The sequence below is a fragment of the Gorilla gorilla genome, chromosome 15 (genome assembly GCF_029281585.2).
Source record: "Gorilla gorilla gorilla isolate KB3781 chromosome 15, NHGRI_mGorGor1-v2.1_pri, whole genome shotgun sequence".
NCBI classification, from domain to species: Eukaryota; Metazoa; Chordata; class Mammalia; order Primates; family Hominidae; genus Gorilla; species Gorilla gorilla.
In genome coordinates this window covers 79,098,700-79,114,348 of record NC_073239.2, presented here as the reverse complement: position 1 = coordinate 79,114,348, position 15,649 = coordinate 79,098,700, and the positions used below count along the sequence as shown (strand labels likewise).

Sequence of the window (15,649 nt, the reverse complement as noted above, 5' to 3'; positions counted from 1 at the left end):
CCTGCTCTAGTTGTCAGTGTGGAGCAGTCTGTAGAATCTCCTCCATATTATTTCCTACCACATGCCTCTTAGGAGGTCTGTTTCATGTGAATTTGTGAATCAGAAACATAAGATACACAAACTGGTAAAGAGCAAAACCCAAGAAGTAGCAAATGGGTCATTTTAACTGCTGATGTTAGTTAGGCAAACTGATAGAGGAAAACAAACTACATCCAGCAGTGGGAGAAACTGCTCTAGATGTACTCTGGAGAAAAGTCATCCCCACTTCCTCCAAAAACAATGGAGACTTATAAAGCCTGTCCACCTCTGCAGCATGGAAATTTTGTAAGCAGTAGCCATAGTAAGCATTTTAGAGAATCAGAAACGAAGTGCTTTGAAATCCCCAGCTTTATATCCCAATACAGACACACAATTGGTAACAACTGAATTTAGAGTTTAAACCATGAACAACTGCAGACAGGAAAACTGATCATGCTCTGGAGTTGGTACGCCTGCCCTGATTCAAACAGGGGACCTGCTGACCGTCAGCTACCTCAAACCAGAAGGCGAACAGGAGAAAATCGGCGACAGGCACACATAATCATGACAAGAGAGGGCAAACTCAGAAAATCAGGATGGCGATATTTCTTCTAGGGAAGGGTTTCTCTCATGTTAATGAGAAAGGATCATGTAATTGTAGCTATTATTTATAATGTGTTTTGTCAGTGTACTTAGGCCTGTTAAGGAAAATAAACATCGATCATCCCAAGGTCTCTTTCAATCTCAATTGAAATAGAGCTTATGTTCTCTTCATAAAATCCCAACTTTTTTTTTTTTTTGACATGATCTTGCTGTGTCATCCAGGCTGGAATGCAGTGGCACAATCTCAGTTCACTGCAACTTCCATCTCCCAGGCTCAAGCAATTATCCTGACTCAGCCTCCTGAGTAGCTGGGACTACAGGTGCGTGCCACAGCACCTAGTTAATTTTTGTTTTTTTTTTTTAAGTAGAGACAGGGTTTCACCATGTTAGCCAAGTGGGTCTCAAACTCCTGCCCTCAAGTGATCCTCCTGCCTCATCCTCCCAAAGTGCTGGGATTACAGGTGTGAGCCACACACCCAGCCTAAAATCCCAATTTTTAAAAGAATTTAAGAACAAAGCTGGAGGCATCACACTACCTGACTTCAAACTATACTCCAAGGCTACAGTAACCAAAACAGCATGGTACTGGTACCAAAACAGAGATATAGATCAATGGAACAAAACAGAGCCCTCAGAAATAATGCCACATATCTACAACTATCTTATCTTTGACAAACCTGAGAAAAACAAGCAATGGGGAAAGGATTCCCTATTTAATAAATGGTGCTGGGAAAACTGGCTAGCCATATGGAGAAAGCTGAAACTGGATCCCTTCCTTACACCTTATACAAAAATTAATTCAAGATGGATTAAAGACTTAAACGTTAGACTTAAAGCCAAAAAAACCCTAGAAAAAAACCTAGGCATTACCATTCAGGACATAGGCATGGGCAAGGACTTCATGTCTAAAACACCAAAAGCAATGGCAACAAAAGACAAAATTGACAAATGGGATCTAATTAAACTAAAGAGCTTCTGCACAGCAAAAGAAACTACCATCAGAGTGAACAGGCAACCTACAGAATGGGAGAAAATTTTCGCAACCTACTCATCTGACAAAGGGCTAATATCCAGAATCTACAATGAACTCAAACAAATTTACAAGAAAAAAACAACCCCAACAAAAAGTGGGTGAAGGATATGAACAGACACTTCTCAAAAGAAGACATTTATGCAGCCAAAAGACACAGGAACAAATGCTCATCATCACTGGCCATCAGAGAAATGTAAATCAAAACCACAATGAGATACCATCTCACACCAGTTAGAATGGCGATCATTCAAAAGTCAGGAAACAACAGGCGCTGGAGAGAATGTGGAGAAATAGGAACACTTTTACACTGTTGGTGGGACTGTAAACTAGTTCAACCATTGTGGAAGACAGTGTGGCGATTCCTCAGGGATCTAGAACTAGAAATACCGTTTGACCCAGCCATCCCATTACTGGGTATATACCCAAAGGATTATAAATCATGCTGCTATAAAGACACATGCACACGTATGTTTATTGCGGCACTATTCACAATAGCAAAGACTTGGAACCAACCCAAATGTCCAACAATGATAGACTGGATTAAGAAAATGTGGCACATATACACCATGGAATACTATGCAGCCATAAAAAATGATGAGTTCATGTCCTTTGTAGGGACATGGATGAAACTGGAAATCATCATTCTCAGTAAACTATCACAAGGACAAAAAACCAAACACTGCATGTTGTCACTCATAGGTGGGAATTGAACAATGAGAACACATGGACACAGGAAGGGGAACATCACACTCTGGGGACTGTTGTGGGGTGGGGGGAGGGGGGAGGGATAGCATTAGGAGATATACCTAATGCTAAATGACGAGTTAATCGGTGCAGCACACCAGCATGGCACATGTATACATATGTAACTAACCTGCACATTGTGCACATGTACCCCAAAACTTAAAGTATAATAATAATAAAATAAAATAAAAAAATAAAATCAAATAAAATTGAAAAAAAAGAAAAATACTAAAACAAGTTTATTCCCGTGTCTGTATGCAGTATGTTAAACTTGTCTTTCTTTAGCTATATTTTTTTTACCCAAATTCAATTTTAAGGTGATCAGACTGATAAATCTTAATGTCCCTGTAGAAAACAGTGGATTTCTGATCCAGCGAGCTCATGGAAATTGATCAGAGTGACATCAAAATTAAAAAAAAAAAAAGTAGGGCCAAAAAACATTAACCGCATAGTTTGTCTCAATATGAATAGCTTGACAATTTGTCCAGACACTGCTTTCTACATAAAATTTAAGAATAAACCCCTTCTCAGCTCACTTGAAGAAACATGATCAATAAGAACAACGTTTTATTCCCAAATTACATTAAACTTTCCCATATAACAGTTCTCAGTGTCACCTACCACTTTATCACATTCACCCTGAATCCTTACATATTTTTATAGTAAACCCCTTATTGAAATTTACTTTCTATGACTATAGCAGTGTTTCTACTAAAGTCAGTTACTGGAAATGGGGGAAATGCCAGATTCTGAGTTTTTATTTTTATCATAAAGGGGAGCTGGTATGGTTAAGAAGACAGGTCATCCTACTTTATGTTCATTTAAAATAATGCAGGGAAAGGGAAAACTCAGTATCAATTTAGACCGAGCAAGAGTTTCCAATTTGAGAGTGTGAGGTTGAAATCATCCACTAATGAGTTGTTCAAACTTGGTTGGTGAAGACTCTTGACCTGTGACAGAACTGAGGAAATCTTAGGCTAGCATTTCTTTGCTGACCCATTTATTGAGTCTAGTTAATCACCTGAAAGATTGTCCTGCACATCACAGAAGAATCCCTCAGAAACTGCCCTTCGGTACCTGCATATCAGAGCTGAGCTGCCACATGTCACAGTGCGCTTGCTAGAGGTGAAGACAAAGGGAGACAATCTCAGATCCAGCATTGTTTCTTTCAGAGAACACAGAGGAGAGACGCCAAGGAAAAAACACTTCAGTGGAACAAAAAGCAAGAGCTTCACACTTTTCTCTCCATCTCGTTGATTAGCACACAGTCCCTATATCCTCATTTCCTGGTAAAAATCCAACTGTGACACCATATTGATTGTGAGGGGAATGTGACCCCGTTAAGACGCTTCCACTTTTCAAAAATTCTTCCCATCTTCCTGTTCTTCCTCTTCTCCCAATTGTTGCCCCTTATTTATTAACAAAAGATTGTGAAGCAGGAATAATCTAATCACATAAGAGATTAGAAAAGGGATTTGTGCAGATTTTCCTTTGAAATCCACATATAATTATGGACTGGGAAGGTTAGAATAAGTTGCTCCTTCTCTTGGTCGGCACATGTTTAATAGTAGAAGAAAGAGAAGGTACATATGGCTTTTAAAGACCTGATAGAATTTAAAAGAGGAAGAATGTACTAAAGGTATTTAAAGGGGCACTAGAAAGCAAGCAAGAAATTTTCTGTTCCTTCGTTGGCAGTAAACGGCAAATTCTACAATGAGGTGGCATTTATAAGTTCACAGTGACATTAATTCAGTAAAGCAACTGGAGAAGTAACTGACAAAAGAGTGAAACTAACTGATATTTTGTACATGGTGCACATGACTACTAAGAAAAGGGATTTCTGTTCCAATCCAGAGTAGCAAGTATCAAAAGGCTACCAGCATGAGCAAGAGTCCTTCCTGGGATGGAGAGAAAAGTATTTTTATGGTACATCCAGTCTGTGTGCACTGATAACCAAGACACATGCCCTACATTTTTAAACTGAGATGGCTATTTTTGCCCACCTGTCCTTTTCAGTCCTAGTATTCTCCAAACTTCTGTCTATTCTTGCATTTACTCATTCACTAACAATTTTGCAAGATACGGTGCAAAGTCCCAGGAAGTCAATAATTAAAAGACCCAGATAATACCCTTAAGTATCATAACCTATTATGTCTACAAATAATTCCTATAAATTCTATCATAGTGATATGTATACACACACTATAGAGAGAGAAGGAGTGGAGGAGGAAGGAGAGAATGAAAACTGAGAGCACAGGCGAGTGCTTCACTCAGTCTGGTAATTCAAAAGGTGTCACTCAAACAGGAAGAAATGTTGGAACTGAAACTTGAAAAGTGAGAAGATTTTTGTAAGGTCAGCAATGGAGTGGGACATAGTAGGCCATGTTAGCGCTTAAGGAACACCATGCACAGAGATATAAAAGCATAGGCTGACAGAGCTATTCAGCTAACTACAAATCCTGCAATCACCCTCAATGTTTTCTATTGCTTCTTTGGCTGAATCTTTGTAGACCACAATTTCATACAGTGACCCAAATTAATGTACCTAATGTGAAAGAATCACAGCATTGGACTCGGAAGGCTCTTTTCATGATCTTATTAGTGGTGGCTGTCAGTGAATTCAGTGAGCTGAGGTGATATGGTTTGGCTGTGTCCCCACCCAAATCTCAATTTGAATTGTATCTCCCAGAATTCCCACCTGTTATGGGAGGGACCCAGGGGGAGGTAATTGAATTATGGGGGCCGGTCCTTCCTCTGCTATTCTCCTCTGCTATTCTCATGGCAGTTAATAAGTCTCACCAGATCTGATGGGTTTATCAGGGGCTTCCACTTTTGCTTCTTCCTCATTTCTCTCACCTCTGCCATGCAAGAAGTGCCTCTTGCCTCCCACCATGACTGAGGCATCCCCAGCCATGTGGAACCATAAGTCCAATTAAACCTCTCTTTCTTCCCAGTCTTGGAAATAAAGACCACAGCAGCAGCAGGAAAACAGACTAATACATGAGGCAGTGAAGAACAGCTCTCAAGACAAGCAAATGCATCATTGGAAGGGAACACAGGTAGAAGCTGGGAATACGGGTTTTGGAGTCAGGATGGGATGCCTGTGAGCATCATGTAGGATGATGACACAGATATTCAGCACCATGTCTGGCACATAAGCAGCACTTCATAAATATCAGATGCTACTCTATTATTAAATTATTGGAAGGTGTATTCTGTAGTTATACTGTGATAGTTATGAAGTTTGCTATCCATTAAGACATTTAGCTCTACAGGATGTACATGTGAGTGAACAAGATGAGTAATATGAAATTATCTGGTGATTTTCCAAAAGAATTAAAATCTAAAAATCTGTAAATTGTCATAACAATAGCTCATAGTCCATAAACTATTTTTATACAATGTAGATTCACATACATATGTATATTTCTATCTATAGTAGCCATTCATAGTATAAACAAGAAAAATAGGAGAATAGGTAGGTGTCATTTTCACTACGTGACATATTTGTAAAAGGATTTTTTTTGCCAGATTATAAATAGGTAGGATTTTTTAATGGAACAAATTGACTGCAATTCTGGTATCACTCTTAAGTGGGAGTTGAACAATGAGAACACATAGACACAGGGAGGGGAACATCACACACGGGGGCCTGTCAGGGGGGTGGGGGGCAAGGGGAAGGAGAGCATTAGGACAAATACCTAATGCATGCAGGGCTTAAAATCTAGATGACGGGTTGATGGGTGCAGTAAACCACCATGGCACATGTATACCTATGTAACAAATCTGCACATTCTGCACACATATCCCAGAACTTAAAGTATAATAAATGTAAAAGGATTTTTTTAAATGTTGCTTCCTGAGGGATTTTCACTTTTTACTACATTTTCTTGTTAGTTTGACAATATCTAGCAGGGAAAGATGTTCTATGTCAATTTGCGTATTTATCTTCTCTTTAGAAGAGTGTTAGTATTTGGCTTGCCCAAAACATTTCTGAAGAGGTCAGATATTTTAAGGCCAAGACAAAAGTTAAATTTTTTTTTCCCATTGTGGCTGCATCATCATCTCTAAAAAAAAAACCCTCAGCCAAATGCATACAAATGAATTATATGACACACAGTAATTTTCAAGAAAAAAACTGAGTCAGGAATAACACTATGATGACACAATCATCCACGTAAGTCTCAAAAAACAGGAAAAACATTACATTGTTTTCCATTTTAACATCAGTTGGTAAATATTAATTCACTAACCTCAATATACAGAGGATTGAACTTGAATCACAGACTATGGCAATAGAAACATGTGTGCAAAAGAAATAGTTCTGACCAAAGAGGTAGGAAGACACTACATACCATGTCAGAATCTATGAATCTGAGAGTGACGAGCATTTGTTCAACAAATATTTCTGGAGCCAATGCTGTATGTCAGGCACTGTTCTAGGTGCTAGGACAAGAGCAATGCACAAAACAGACAAAAACCACTGCACTTATGTTGCGCACATTACCAGGTCATTCATTTTCATCCCAACTTAAGCTTGTTCACCCTAAGAATTTAGAAGTATTTGGATGTGGAGGATGCTCTACTGGGCCATCCAGATCTCCAGATCCTCTTTCAAGAATGAAAGACTTGCTTCCTGAGCTGCTGGGAGTGCTGCTATCAACCCTCTCCGGAGATTTGAATTAGCTTAAAAAAAAAAAGTGTTTCACCTAACATCAGACCACCTTCCAGGGCATCCCATACCCAAAGACTGATAAACACAGAGACATAAAGGCCCAGTCTCCTCACTACAACTTAGGACAAAGGGCATGTCAACTTCAGAGCAGTCTATGGAATCAGTAGAGATCTCTATTGGCTCTGCATTGGGATGCAACTTCCCCTCCTGCTTCCTTACTATCCTCAAGAATTGACCCTAAGAGCATTACCAAAAACATTCTCTAATAAGCTCCTGCATGCCTTTCTCTATCTTAAAGTTGGCTTCCCGGGGAACCCAATCCGCAGCCATTGTCCTTAGGAGTGACAAAACAAACGTCAAGATAAGAATTTTCATGCGGATTGCCTGCCCACCTGCTGGCAATGTGCCATCTACCCCATGTCTGATGCTAGAGGCAGCACACGTATCTCCTGGCACAAGATAATAGGATAATTGTTGACACTTTTCCAATGGAAGGGAATGCATTGGTTGGATTTTGAGGGAAAATGGAGAAAAAGCAACCATGAGGACAGTGAAATAGGGTAGCTACTGCCACCTGCTGAAGCTCTAAAAAAAATAACAAAAAGTTGAGATGGATACATTGGCAATTAAAAGCTAAATATAAAAAGAGTGAGTACTTCCGTGGTAACAAATAAAGAAGTTCTTGTCTCCTCAGCAGTAGGGCAGGAAAAGTTGTGAATCCCACCAAGGAACAGTCAGGTTTTATAGAAGATTAAACTCCCAACCAAGGAAGATCAGCTGTGCCACAGTCAGGGCCCTGATCTGAAAAGAATAGGAAGCTGACATACGGTATGGGGACATCTAAGTTAATGGATTCAAGTCTTGAATCATCAGACTTCCGTAAATTCTCTAAGCCTGCAGAATTGGCCCAATTTTCCCAGTTAAGGGCTAGCACTCTTTTTGCTTGAGGATCATTCACAGATCGCACCCACACAAAAGAACACATGCCCCCTCAGGATTTGCCCTCACTTTCCTTCCTGGTCACTTGACAAATAAGTATGGTTAAGTCACAATATAACTCAGTTTGGAACATGCTAAAAGGAGAGGTACGTTAATCCTAAAGTAACTGTATGGTACACTTCTACCCAGAAAGATGTAAGTAGGAATCTGGGTGTCCCAGATCAAGGTGGGTAAAACAAATTTGAATAAGAGTTTGATATAAGAGTAGTTTCTTATAATACAGCCTTTAATGCTCCGGCAAGGACCCTTGGAAATGATGAAAACATACTGCTAGGCTGACTCATACTAAATGAGAAATACAAGAATTACTACCAGACAATGGAAGAAAGGATTGAAAGACTCAAGAAACGAATATGTCAAAATACACTATGAAAGTCCAGAAAATTCACCAGATTTCACAAGTGGGCTGGAGGATCTGCCATTTACTAAAACAGTAATGAGTGTCTAGTGAGAGGGGCAACAGCATTACTAAGGTTGTTTGTGGTAGCTGTCCTACATAGGCCAAGGCAGATGTAGAAATGAGCTCACTACTGACAGTGGGAATGTTAGGTCCTTGAAACAATCAAGGCCATGTATCAGGACTTAACCAGGAGACTGGGAGGATCAAAGTATTGGAATGAGTGTCAGCAAAAGGGAGCATGACCCATAGAGATGGTTAATAGAAAACAGCTTTGCTAGAGGCAAAGTAGATGGGCAAGCAATAAGGGCACTTAAGCTATACAATCAAAAGAAATCCAAGGTGGTTAATCAGGAGTCTGAAAGCTGCCATCTCAATGCAAAGTCACAATCCCTTTCTCAGCTTCTAGACCTAAGCTAGGTTTCAGAATCAGAACCCATGGATGGAAAAAGAAGTCAGGTTTCCAGGAGGAAGAACCCAGCAATACCATGGCAAGCATGCTGGGAATGATTCCTCCAGTCTCTTTTTAAAGAGGCCTATGCAATTGATTAGGAAACTGTGGAGTTGAAAAAGGGAAATTGAAACATGTTAAGGACTGTTGACAGAGTCTGAGTTGACAATGATACCTGAATACGCAAACAGTCTACATCCAATGATTGATCAACCGAGGCCTATAAAATTCCTAGACCCCAACTCCGGAGAACCCTGAAAGGCCACCCCAGGCCAAGAGCTTCCCATGAGATTGGCTGAGAGCTTTTTGGGGACCGTGTTGCATCTCATCCTGTCTGCCCAATCCTACTTCCTTCCCTTCCTTTCATGGGGGTTGACAGCAAAGACATTTCATATAAAATATTCTGCAAGCTAATCTCATTTTCAGAGTCCACTTCCCAGGTTAACCAATCTGCAACATTGAGCAAGTCAGGGAAACTGGTGGAAATGAGAGGTTCTTTGTGCTGGATATCTTCCATATCTATTCTCCACTCTTCTTCCTGCTCTGTTCCCTTCTCTATGGACTGCATCATCCAAGCCCTTTGCCCACTGGCTTCTCAAGGGAGACCAACAGGAGACTGAAGGGTGAGAGAATAAAGCGATCAAAATACATATGGTCCAGGCTGCCTTACTGTCTTCTCACAGGTTGGGCCATGACTGCAATGCTCCACTGAAAACCTTGACTTTAAAAAGTGACCCTCTCCCAGGTTCAGAGGTATACCTCTCTGCAGTTTCCCTGAATTGTCCCCCACTTCCTCACTCTTGTTTTGCTCTTTTGGATTTAAGAGTAGGAATGAACCTTGTCTATTGTGAACCCTGGGGAGTTTCATTGGCCTTTTTTGGTTTCCCTTAACTCTGCCCACACTTTTGTAGAAGACTCCTTATTAAGTGTTCTTTAATTACCCTACCCAAGTGCGCCATCTGTTTTCTGCTGTGTCCCTGATAAACACAGACCAGTAGAAGTTTACTTGTATGGAGATGCAAGCAGCCTTCTGAGAAATAAATCTTCCTAAGGAATGAGAGAGAGGGCACACAGCCTTAGCTGGAGGCATAAGGCTAACAGATAAGATTGTGGGCTTAGAAATCAGAAGTTCTGGGTTCAAATGTACAGCTGGTGAGTGACTTCACCTCTATTAAGTCTTACTTTACTCATCTATGTACTCGAGAGAACAGTGATACCTACCTGTGTCAGGATGCTTTCAGCTTCACGGAACAGAAAAACTGAACCAAATCGGCCAAAATGATCACATTTATCGCCGACAGCAGGAAATTAAGAGACTGTGAGAACTCTACGTTGTAGCTGTATCACGGCTCCGGCACCATTTCGCTGCACTTCTCTTGTTTTACTTTCCTTTGTACAGTTTATCTTCAAACTAGCTTCCCTTACTGTTGGAAGAAGGCCATGAACAGCAATAACAGCAACGTGCTTCCTTTGTCTCCTCTGGTGTAGTGAATGTCTTTCACCCAAATCACGGAGTAAAAGCCTTATCCTTCATTCTAATTGGTTCAACTTACTTTGCTTGTCCACGCCTGTACCAGTGAAAATTGCCCTGATTGGCTAAGGCCTGGGCACTGAGCCAATCATTGGCAAGGAAGATGATATTACCATGATTAATTTAACTAATTAGGATCTAACCCTGGAGGTAAAGGTAGGGTTCCCATCCTGAGTCTCACATGCTTCCTCGGGGGAAAGATAGATACGTTTCAGGTGAAGGGCTCAGGTGAATACCAACCAGCATTACCAGGTGCTGAGTGGATCCTACAGGCAGAAGAGTCATCTAATGCACCTGTCCCTGTTCTCCAACATTCTGTAGAGAGCAGGCTTGGAATGGTGTAGCTGTACGCAGAGGAGGGCTGTGCTCCAGGCAAAGGACACCATCTCCTGTCACTCTCCATTTTTGTGATTGAGTTTGGTCACCAACTTGTCTGAGTTGAGCCTCATAATTGTGATTTGTGCACTTTTCTATACATTTGCTTAGAAAGCATACATTCTTTATAAAAAATGTCCAACTTCACATTTTCTGTCAAATTACCACCCACCTTTCATTACCTGTTCTAAGACAGGTTTATCAAAGAGAAACGTAGCACCCCATTTCTCCATCTTCCTCTCCTTCCTTAACGCACACTCAACAGGCTCCTCGCCCCACGGTTCCCCCATAATTGCTGAAGCTATGACCACCAACTGTTAAGCCAGTGGACCCATGTCAGTCTTCATTTTATTTGACCTCACAGCAGCCCTCCACACAGTTGACCTCTCTCTCATTTGGTTTCTGTGACTCTATACTTCCTCAGCTTTCCTCCTACACCTCTCATCATTGCTTGGGATTCTTTGATTATGCATCCTCCTCCACACAGCTTCTAAATGTTGGAGATATATGCTAGTAGTTCTCAAACTTTAGCATGAATCAGAATCATCTGGGGAACTTGTTAACACTCAGATTGCTGGGCTGTGCTCCCACTTCTGATTCCAGTGAATCAGAAACTTGCATTTCTAATAAGTTCTCAGGCGACACTGCTGCTCTAGGGATCACACTTTAAGGACAACTTTCCCACCTGACTTTCTTCCAGACCCCAAATCTATATATTTGACAATACTACTTTGATATTTCTCAGGCATTTCCACGCTACTTGTCCAAAACTGACATCATGAAATTGTACCCATATCTGCTTCTCTTCCAGTTGCCCGTGGTCTTAATAAACTCAATTACTTACTGAGGCCACAGACTTGGGTGCCATCCTTGATTATTCCCTCTCCTTCACTCTTCATATAACTAGTTACTACCTCATGGCTCCTCTACCTCCTACATATGTCTCAAATCCATCCCTTTTATCTCCACCAGCACTAAAACCTTATGCCTGGAAGGTGGCATAGCTTCCCAACTAGTCTCCCAGCATCTGTACACTGAACTATTCTCCACATATCTGCCAGAGTAAGCTTATCTGACTCAAATTGGATCCCATCACATTCTTATTTTAAACCTCTGCATAGTTTCCCAAACACTCTTAGATAAATGCAAAGTCCATAGTACAGCCTATAGGCTGTGGGAGATTATCTCTAGCCTCGTCTCATGCCTCTCTCCATTAGGCACTGACTGTCCTGGGCCCACCCTGTTTCTCACATGTACTCAATTCCTCCCTCCTGGGGCCCTGTGTGCATGGCTTTCCATCCTGCCCGACTCTCTTGCCCTTCTGCCGTCACCTCATTAACTTCTGGTCATTCTTGGCTTCCCAACCTGCGTTGTTTTAAATTCTGTAGGTATTTAAATTCCACAAGGATTTAAAACGCCTGTACTTGTCCTTCATGATGCTTGTCAAAAATATTGTTGGTAATTAAATGGCATTTCATTTGGTTCTGAACTATGAAAAAGCAGCAGCCCTGTCTGTCTTGCTTGTAGTATACCCCAACTATAGTTAGCACTCAATAAATAATTTTGAAAAAAGAATGAATGAATGTGTTTGAGAGCACAAAGGAAAAACCTACTGTCTCTGGACTTAGAGGTGCTCTGCAGAAGATGAGACATATGAGTTGAATTGAGTCTTAAAGGATGCACAGGAGTTTGCCAGATGAACAAAGTCTGTAGAATTTTCTCATAGTGATCAGCCCAAAAGAGTGACAAGGTTCCTACCTATGTCTCTCAAAAGTGTTTCTTCAGTGCTATAAGGAGGCTTTGGGTTGCCTGAAGGGTGGCCACTCATCCAGAAGCTTTTGTATTCAGATTCAAATCCTGTTCTGTTTATGCAAGAGAGAGACTGGGTACAGGAAGAGAGGTGAGTGAGAGGTTTGCAGGACACACCACCAGACCTGTCCTCAGAACAGTGAATATTCCCATGCCCGCAAATCAGAAAGAACCCAGGGATAGAAAATCCACTGGAGAGTCATGGGATGAGGAGGGAAAGTGAGGGTATCCCCCTGCCAGGTTGACCTGAGAAATTGAGAGTAAGTGTGCGAGGGTAAGGGACAAGACAAGAACTTCATCTATGGGGGTTTATTTTCATCTTTTCAAGCTTCAAGATCTGCAACATCCTGCACCCTTGTAAATAGTTACCCCTTGCCTAAGATTAATGTCACAAAGGGCGAACGCCAGGGTAGGACTCGTTGATTCTTGGCCTTGAATAAATAATGCCTTTTAGACGAAAGTTATGTGACTACTGTATCCCCATTGTTGTCTCTCTTCTAAGTTTTAGTAGATCCACAGATAATTGGGAAAACGATTGTTATGCATCTGTTCCACGGCAGAGCAGGCTTTTAAACTAATGAAACATCGCCATCTAGAGTAGAATGGCTTGTGCTGCAGCAAGTCACCCAGAAAAAGAACCTGACCACAGAATCCTAGAATCACCCAAATGCACGTTGGAAAGCGGTTCTCTGGAGTAATGTGGAAAACTTTACCATTTGGGGTACCTTTTGAGCTGGCAATGCCCCCTTTCAGGAATGTATTCAATGAAATGTATTCCCAAACTGGAATCAACAAACCACTAGAAATCAGGAGACATTACAGACCTGTAAATTCTAAAGTTTGTGAAATGATGGATGTATTCAAAATTAATTAATGGATGCACAAACAGATTTATACATTTCTTATCAGAGAGATATTTGTAACGGCAAAAATCTGAACTAATAATCATGTTCAACAATGGAGAACTTGTTGAATGGATTGTGTAACATTTTATAATCACCAAAAATAGTATTGTAGAAGAATATTTAATGACTTAAAAAGTTATCACCACAAATATATAAAGTGATTGTGTGTGTGTGCATGTATGAGTGTGTGTGTAAAAGCCAGGTTCTAAAAAAAAAAAAAAAAAGGTCAATATGTCCAGTATTATTTTGCTTTAGGAAGGGAAGGAGAAAAAGAAGAGAAAGAGGAGGGGAAATATATATATATCAAAATACAGATAGTGATTGAGTGGTGGATTAAAAGTCATTTCTAGGCCGGGCGCGGTGGCTCATGCCTGTAATTCTGGCACTTTGGGAGGCTGAGGCAGGCTGATCACCTGAGGTTGGGAGTTCGAGACCAGCCTGACCAACATGGAGAAACCCTATCTCTACTAAAAATACAAAATTAGCCGGGTGTGGTGGCGCATGCCTGTAATCCCAGCTACTCGTGAGGCTGAGGCAGGAGAATCACTTGAACCCAGGAGGCAGAGGTTGCGGTGAGCTGAGATCACGCCCTTGTACTCCAACCTGGGCAACAAGAGCAAAACTCCATCTCAAAAAAAAAAAAAAAGTCATTTCTATATTCTTCTTTTTTCTTCCTTATATTTTTTAGGTTTTCCGCCATAAACATCACGTTATTATTGAATTGTGTTTTTCTAATAGAAATAAAAACAGTAATATAACAAAGAGTTTATAAAGACAAACCACTCCGCTGCAGCTCTAAGCACTCACCTGCACCCAAAATAATACCACAGTGGGGAGAATTCAATCTCAGTCATCAGTGGGGACACACACACACGTGCAAACATGCACACACACACGCACACACATGCACACACACATACATACACACACATACTCACACAGCTGTGGCAAAGCAGTCCCAGGACCTTAGGTAGTGGCAACAGGCAGGGAGGCCTCCTCTGGTTTAGGAAAGAAGAGCCCTGTTTCAGCTTGGTTTACCCTCTTCAGATCTAGCTGTTTCAGGGAATGGAAATATTTTATATAGCCAAAGCTCCCAAAAGCTGCTGTCCTGCCTCCCACAACCGTCGAAGCAGTGTATCCCTCCCTGCTCTTTTCTGGGCTGCATAGACCTCTACTCCCCTTCCAAGTCCAAAGGAAATCTTTCCTCCCCAGTTTTTTGAAAACTTGTCCACCATTGTATTCCACTGAATACCTGGAATGGAGATTTTCATTCTCTCTTATATTCACATCAGACATATTGATCAGTCAGCATACAAATGAAAGTTTAGTGCTTGGCAATTCCTGGGACATGAACTTAATGTGTAGGTAGGACAGCCGTTCTAACTGGGAGGGAACTGGTTAACGAAAGTAAGCCCTTTCCAGCATTACAGCAACATCCTCAGTGCCAGCAGGGAAAACATCAAAGAGGTCAATAAGACAACCCAGGTGGATAAAGGAATTGACTGGATCACATCAGGCCTCAAACACTAGAGGAGAGGGGGAAGAAAAAAAATTTTGTTCCCCTTTATTTTGTTCCAAATTTTGCCCAAATTTTTGTTCCCCTTTATTCTTATCATTGGTGCTTTCTGTCCTTCTTGATGGTGTCATTTTAATGTTTAACACCACACTTAGTCACATTCCATATTCCCTTTTGTATTATAAAGGTTTCCAGTCTTCTTTTTACTGGCCATGGAATTGTTCAATTTCCCATTCTTGCAATATAGCCTGTCAGGGATCTTAACATTTGCTTTGTCTATGGATGTTGCATGTTGGGAAAGCCACTCTCAGCTCTGAGCAGTAATTTCAGCATCTAGAGTCCTGAAGGAAGCCATCAAGTATTAATTGACCATGATTAGATGTTGTATACTACTAGAGCTGAGAAGAAGATAGAAGTCACTGACGATGAGCTTCCTGAGTACAAACACTGCTAAAGGAGTGAAGGCTGCAATTATAAACTGCAACACAGATCAAGTTACCATGAAGTTACCAACTTTTTACATGGCAACAGGAGGGAGGCCTTTTTACAAATTTTTAAAATTTTAATAATTTGTAAAGACTGTTTTTAAGTAT

General features: G+C 40.9%; 1 long non-coding RNA gene across 1 annotated transcript in view; it reads right to left on the bottom strand.

Annotated features, from left to right (window-relative positions):
* Positions 1-10,409, bottom strand: part of LOC129526645 (uncharacterized) — a 332,433-nt gene extending 322,024 nt beyond the window's left edge. Inside the window, exon 1 of the long non-coding RNA XR_008671354.2 lies at positions 10,142-10,409. This is a non-coding gene — a long non-coding RNA (uncharacterized lncRNA). The remainder of the gene's footprint in view (positions 1-10,141) is intronic.
* Positions 10,410-15,649: the final 5,240 nt, after the last annotated feature.